We start from the raw sequence: 7,845 nt of genomic DNA, 5'->3' as shown, positions 1-7,845 counted from the left end.
AGAGTGTGTGTGTGTGTGAGAGAGAGAGAGTATAGTGTAGTGGGGTCACCTGTAGTGCAACATGAACCCAAGGTCTGAGTTGAGGCCATTCTCATGGGTACCAAACTTGGCTATCAGCCTCTGCTCGGCAACTCTTCGTTGTTGTATATCCCAAAGTCCACCTTGGAGGATGTTTACCCGAAGATCTGAGGCTGAATGCTCTTGACCGCTGAAGTGTTCCACAACTGGGAGGGAACATCCCTGTCTGGCGATTGTTGTGTGGTGTCTATTCATCCCGTTGTTGTAGCGTCTGCATGGTTTCACCAATATACCATGCTCTGGCAACTCTTGCCTGGAGGCATTTGAGATAAACAATGTTGGCCGAGTCACAAGTATCTAGCTGTGCACGAGGTGGGTGATGCTCCCACGTGTGATGGTGGTATCCATGTCAATGATCTGGCATGTCTTGCAGAGGTTGCCATGACAGGGTTGTATACTGTTGTGGTCGATGTTGTTCTGAAGGCTGGGTAGTTTGCTGCGACCAATGGTCTGTTTAAAATTTGGCGGTTGTTTGAAGGTGAAAGCTGGAGGCCTGGAGAAGATCTTGACGAGGTGCTTATTGTCATCGATAATGAGTTGAAGGCTGCAAAGAACATGGCATAGTTTCTCCACTCCTGGGAAGTACTGGACGACGAAGGGTGACCTATCAGTCATATCCCGTGTCTGTCTTTTGAGGAGTCATTACGGTTTTTCACTGTGGCACATTGGAACTGGCGATCAATGAGTTGAGCATCATATCCCGTTCCTATGAGGGTGTCCTTCCACACCTCAGGTGTCCGTCGCATTCCTCCTCAGCTGAACAGATCCTGTGCATGCATAGGGCTTGTCTGTAGGAGATGGCTGTTTTAATATGTTTAGGGTGGAAGCTAGAGAAGTGCAACGTAGTGAGGTTATCCATTAGCTGCGGTAGAGTGATGTACTGAGGTGTCTGTCCCTGATGGAGATGCGTGTACCCAAGAATGAGATTGATTCTAAAGAGTAGTCCATGGCAAGTCTGATGGTGGGATGAAACTTGTTGATATCACTATGTAGTTGTTTCAGTTATTCCTGGCTTTGAGTCCAAAGGAAGAATATGTTGTCAATGTATCTGGTGTATAGCGTTGGTCGCAGGTTCTATGCAGCAAAGAAATCTTGTTCAAACCTGTGCATGAAAATGTTGACATATTGAGGTGCAAATCTGGTCCCCACGGCCATTCTGTGTGTCTGGATGAAGAACTAATTGCCAAAGGTGAAGACGTTGTGATTGAGGATGAAGCAGATGATTTGTAGGATGGCATCTGGAAATTGCCAGTTGGTGGTACTGAGTACTGAGTACTGTTGCAGCGATTCAGTCGTCATGGGGGATGCCTGTGTAAAGTGCCGAAACGTCCCTTGTGACGAGGGATGTTCCTGGTTTGACTGGTCTGTGGGTGCTGAGCTGAAATCTGTAGCGTCACAACAGAAGCTGAGGGTTCCCTGTACAATGGGTTTCAATATGCACTCGACATAGCTAGAGGGGTTCTCACACAGGGTCCCCTTACCTGATACGATGGGACGTCCAAGTGTGTTGGCTTTGTGTATCTCTTGGAAGGCAGCAGAAACCTCTGCAAACCATGTCAGATCTTCAACATGGACACTACTATCACACGTGGGAACACCACCCACCATGTACACGGCAGATACTCATGTGACTTGGCCAATGTTGTCCATCTCATATGCTACAGACAAGGATGCCCCAAGGCATGGTATATTGCAAAATCATGCAGATGCTTCAAAAACGGATGAATGGACACAGTGAAATAATCGCCAAGCAGGGATGTTCCCTCCCAGTGAGGCAACACTTGATCAGTGAGGGCATTCGGCTCTCTCCCCCGCGCACACATCCACTCACTCTCTCTCCCTCACAGGCCCACAAAAAAAAGTGATGCTTTCATATTTAAGGTAACGTTGCATTAATATTACTATATTAAATATTTCTGACCAGTGCCATTTACTTCTAAAATAACTCTCTCTCATTTAGCCATTTGTAAGAATTCTGTGCCAATAATGTGTTGAAGGCTGCAAAGAACGTGGCATAGTTTCTCCGGTTCTGGAAAGTACTAGACGATGAAGGGTGCCCTTATCGGCCATATCCCATGCCTGTCTTCTGAAGAGGTCATTGTGGTTTTTTGCTGTGGCACGTTGGAACTGGCGATGAGTTGAGCATCATAGCCCATTCCTATGAGGACGCCCTTCAACACCTTTAGGTGTCTGTCACGTTCCTCCTCATCTGAATAGCTCCTGTGTATCCATCGTGCTTGTCCGTAGGAGATGGCTGTTTTAATGCTTTTAGGATGGAAGCTAGAGAACTGCAACATAGTGAGGTTATCCATTGGCTTGTGGTAGAGTGAGGTACTGAGGTCTCTGTCCCTGATGGAAATGCGTGTGTCCAAGAATAAGATTGATTCTAAAGAGTAGTCCATAATAAGTCTGATGGTGGGATGAAACATGTTGATTTCACTATGTAGTTGCTTCGGTGATTCCTGGCCATGAGTCCAAAGAAAGAAAATGTTGTCAATTTATCTGGCGTATAGCATTGGTCGGAGGTTCTATGCAGCAAAGAAGTCTTGTTTGAACCTGTGCATGAAAATGTTGGCATATTGGGTTGTAAATCTGGTCCCCATGGCTGTTCTGTGTGTCTGGATGACGAGCGCGTGCACACACGCACGCACACACACACAAGAAACACATTAAAACAGCCATCTCCTACATAAATCTATAGGGTGAATTTGTATTGCAGATACATTCTATTTTGTTCAAAAAAGCACACAATTTATAGACAGTCAATCAATGTGGCATTTTACTAATTCCTACTTTAGGAGTAAAACCAGTCCGACTCCAAACCAAAACACATACAGATTCTAAACAAGGCCTCATACCTAACATGCATTGTCTGACCTAAAATGTCACCTTTTCTTTACACAGTTAAAACCTTTAGTTCTCTCAGGGCAGTGACTTGAAAGAAATTCAGGGACTTACCTATACATATTAATCAATTAAAACCTTTTAACTGATTAAAGGTTTAACAGCATCTAAGGTTTGTTTAATACATCCTCATTAGTTGTGAGAGCCTTTGATCTTTTACTTATAAATTCTGTGTTCTGTGTGCTTCTATCTCACTTCACCGGATGAAGGAGCTATGCACCAGAAGCTTGTGTTTTCAAATAAATCTGTTGGACTATAACCTGGTGTCATGGGATTTCTGACTCTGGAACAGTTCCTACAGATTGGAGGGTAAATAATGCAATATCTCTGTTTAAGAAGAGAGGTAGAGAGAAAACCAGAAACTAATGACCAGTCAACCTGATTTCAGAAATGGGGAAAATGGGAAAAATGGGGAATTTTGAGCATTTATAACAGGACTAGACAGTGTAGATGCAGGAAGGATTTTCTCGATGGCAGGGAGTCCAGAACGAGGGGTCATAGTCTAAGGACATGGATAAACCATTTACAGATGAGGACAAACTTCTTCGTTCAAACAGTTGTCAGCCTGTAGAATTTTGTACCACAGAAAACAGTCAATGCCAAAACACTATGATTTCAAGGCTGAGTTGGATGGAGGACGAGTTAAAGGGATCAAAGGATACAGGGAAAAGTGGGAACAAGTTATTCATTTGCGCGATCAGCCATGGCCATATTGAATGGCAGAGCAGTTTTGAGAGGTCGAAAGGTCTACTATGGGTCATATTTTCTATGAAAACCATTTATTATGTCCTTTTTTTAACTTGAAGGTCATGAGTCAACTATGCAGATTACGATACCCTTAGATTATAATCAGTGCTGCAAAAACACTTGCCTAATATAAACAGAAACTGCATAGTAATTAAGAAGTTGCATGTTTGAACACAACTCTTATTTTGTTTGTAAAATATTACCAATTAATAAAGCTGACCAATCATCATTTCAAATAGCTTTTCTGTAAGGTTCTGAACAGATGTAGCCCTGTGAACCTGACATATTTGGAAACTTTCAATAACAGTAGCTTTTAAAACTAGAGTTGAAATTAATTTTAATTACATTCAGAATTTCAACCAGTTTCTGAAGTGTTAAGTGAAAGAATTAAGGCTTTTATGATGTAGAGTGTTATGAAAAGTTAGTGAGAAAATAGCTGAGGATAGGAGTATAACATCAAAAATTTTGCTTAAATTTGTAATTTATACCAGGGGATTGAAAAGTTGCCTTTATTCAAAAAGGGTTAAACTTATCATAGGCCAATGAGCTGAATGTTGATGATAGTTAAGGGTCATCACATGGAACAAATTTTTACTCAAATGAAAATCCTAAAAGGTAATTAAGGAAAGCTAGTATAGTGTTACAGAAGGTAAGTCAATGTTAGCCAAGTTTTTTTTTGTTACTTGAAAAAATAAGAGTGCACTGATAAAAAAAAACGGAAGGGTCTAGGCCCAAAACATCAGCCTTCCTGCTCCTCTGAAGCTGCTTGGCCTGCTGTGTTCATCCAGCTCTACATCTGGTTATCTAACTTTCAAGAATAATGGTTTTTAACAAGGTCCTGTATCGGAGGTTTGCTAATAAAAATCGATATATAATAGCATGTGCTAGCATGGATAGGAAATTAGTTAGAAGGGCAGAGTATTGACCCCTGGATGCTTTCTCACCAATGAGGGTTGAAAAGAGTGATGTCACCGAGAGTTGGAACAATTGGCTATAAAGATTGCATAAAGATCACCAAAATGGAAATTATAGTTAGTATGATTTGGATTGCAATTGACTAAAAAGAAAAGAAAGAAAACAGGTTAATTCATAGATTAGGCATAAAGTGGTAAGATTAGATTCAATGACTGAGGGCATAAATTTCAGATAGCCAAAAATGAAAGAAGAGGTTCAGAGGAGGCTGTTCTTTTTTGAAAATACAGAATTGATATGACATGTGATGCCTCAACCGAAAAAGAATTGCAATCTCTAAGAAAGGTGAAGTGAATAACAGAAGTGAGTAAGTATTTGGAGAAGAAAAATTAAAGGAATGAAGAGTAGGGAAAGTGAACTTTCAAGGCATCATGGCAACGCCAAAAAGACCTTTGGCATGCTAGAAAAGGTTATTATTCTTGAATCATGCCTTCAGTCACCTTTCCTAACTCTCAATTCCTACTTTGAGTTGAACTTCTGACTGCTTCTGAGAAATGCCTTATTGTATAATACTGTGTTAAAGGCACCATATTTATTGAAGATGTTTTTGCTCTTTGGAGCAGGCTGGGCAGATTCAGAAAAATTTAGATATATGCCACCAGGAATAGCCATTTAAGTTTATACCTCTGCTGGGAGAAAACACTTGAAGAACTCATGTGGTTAGAGATACTGCTGACAAAGTTTGGAGTGCTACCGCTGTGAAGGCTCTAATATAAGTGAAACATAATGTATCCTTTATAAAAGTCACAACTCTGATGATAACTCTGGTGAAGGACAGGATCAAAATGATGGGTTTTGTTAAAAACTGAAAGAACTGTGGATGCTGTAAATCAGGAACAAAAACAGAAGTTGCTGGAAAAGCTCAGCAGGTCTGGCAGCACCTGGAAAGAAAAAATCAAAAGTTAATGTTTCGGGTCCGGTGATCCTTCCTCACTAGGAAAACATTGGTTTATATGCAGAAGATAGGGAGGGGAAAGTGGTAGGGAGTAAACGATAGGTGGGGGTAGAGCCCAAAGAGACAGAAGAGCAGTTACATTGACAAAGGAGTTGATAACGATCTGGCTAGGAGGGTGAATAGCTATGGGGTCTGTTAGTGGCCAGCAATAGGTGGTGTGTAAATGACAGACTATGGGATAACAAGGCCTGGTGTATGGGGTGAGGGACTAGTACATGGGAGAGTTTAGTCCCTAAAATTATTGAACTAAATGTGGAGTCCGGAGGGCTACAAGGACCCCAATCAGAAAATGAGGTATTGTTCTTCCAGCTTGCGCTGAGCTTTATTGGAACTCTGCAGCAAGCCTGAGACAGTGATGTTGGCTAGGGAACAGGGTGGTGTCTTAAAGTGGCAGGCAACTGGATGCTCAAGGTCTTTATCGTGAGCAGAATGCAGATGCTCTGTGAAGCAGTCACCCAGTCTACGCTTCATTTCCCCAGTGTAGAGGAGACCACATTGTGAGCAGTGAATACAGTACACTAGTGTTGCTTCACCTGGAAGATATGTTTGGACTCTTGAAAACTGGGGAGGGAGGAGGTAAATGGGCAGGTGTTACACCTTCACCAGTTGAAGGATAGGTGCTGTGGGGTTGTTGGGGGGTGGGGGGGGTGGTGTTGGGCTTTGTTATTTTTGTTGTTTATTAAATACTAAATAAATTGCAGCATTAATTCTTCCAATTTGTTTACTAGAAGTAATTTAAAATTGATATCAGCATTGGTGCTAGCTTATGATGCTCCAAGCCAATTATTTTAAATTTAAAAACAATTGAGGAATTGATATATGTAGGATTACTAGCTAATCTTAAACTGCAACTATAAATGAATCAGTTTGTACTAGCAAAGAATGAATCTTAATTCAAACACTTTGTTTGTTTGGAGACTAGGAACATGACATTGCTATCTAAGAAGAGAAAAATCTTTAACAACTCACTCATGTCCTCCCTCCTTTGCATTACAAAAACCTCTTCACGTGCCTTTCACATTCTCATAAATCAACATGTTTGATATAGTTGCTGATGTTACAAATAATCTATAGCAATCAATTCAGCGAATGGGTGCTGTTCCACACAAAAAAGCATTTTGAAAGGCTTTTGTTATCTTGTAGACTTTGGTTTCAAATAGGGTTTTCAGTAAGGTTAATGGAAGAAAGGTAATAAGAAAAGCTCATATTTAAATAAGACATTAAGTAGATGTTAAATAACGTGTGAAATTCCACAAGGAGAAAAAGTATGAGATGTTATATTTTCTAACAATAAAATGAAGAGTGAAAATCTACTAAAATCTGATGTCTTTCACAATTATAAAAGATTCTATGGAAAACAGAGGAGACACTTAACACATAGGAATCCTTCAAAATTAATGTGCAACCTCTAAGAAAAATATCAATTAATGTAAATAGTTTGGTAGAAGTTAGGGAGCAATTAACAAATTTGAATCAAATTGAGGAAAAGAAACTGAAGCATGAACATGTAACTATATGCAATGGCACAATGCAATCTCAGAACATTTTGGTTCTATTTTCATTAAAAAAAAACACAGTAATGCATTTTGATAGCAGACAACATCATTTAATTATTGTCCATCTGCCTACAGTAAATATTAGCAAGTTATCCTAAGCTATTGTCCATTCCTGTCACTCCTTCCTTGTCTTCCTTGAAATTGAGATCATATTATCAGGCATTTAACAGTGACATCAAGTGATGTGCCTCTTATTATGGGGATCTGGCATACATTGTATAACAAGAAATTCACAAATCATATCTGAATGTAAATGATATTTGGTTGGTGAAGGAACTGTGGAAGATAAATTCTTATTCTACAAATCTGTCACAATGTGATCAACCCTAACCCTAAATCTTTTTTCCCCGACTCACCAATACCAAGTTTATAAAATACTCACAGAGCATTTCAGTAACAGTGAAACTCCTGACAAACGCAGTACAAAATTCAATGACCCAAGCTGCTTTCCTTTAACCATTTCAAAGAAACAAGGAAACTGCATGCAAGCTTTGGTCACAAATTTAACTCTAGCTTTATGAGGTATCTACTCAATAAATAGCTGTTCTGTCTACTCACTGACCACAACAATGATTGTACTTGGTTCTCATGGGACCCGTCACTTCTCCATTAGATTATTGTTCAGATTGCAGT

At 40.1% G+C, this 7,845-nt stretch overlaps 1 protein-coding gene across 1 annotated transcript in view; it reads right to left on the bottom strand.

Annotated features, from left to right (window-relative positions):
- LOC109917637 (cysteine-rich hydrophobic domain-containing protein 2) overlaps positions 1 to 7,845 on the bottom strand; it is an 87,745-nt gene that overhangs the window by 3,602 nt on the left and 76,298 nt on the right. The window lies entirely within an intron of this gene.

The sequence above is a fragment of the Rhincodon typus genome, chromosome 1 (genome assembly GCF_021869965.1).
Source record: "Rhincodon typus isolate 14 chromosome 1, sRhiTyp1.1, whole genome shotgun sequence".
NCBI lineage: Eukaryota > Metazoa > Chordata > Chondrichthyes > Orectolobiformes > Rhincodontidae > Rhincodon > Rhincodon typus.
This window is presented reverse-complemented; position numbering and strand designations above follow the sequence as displayed.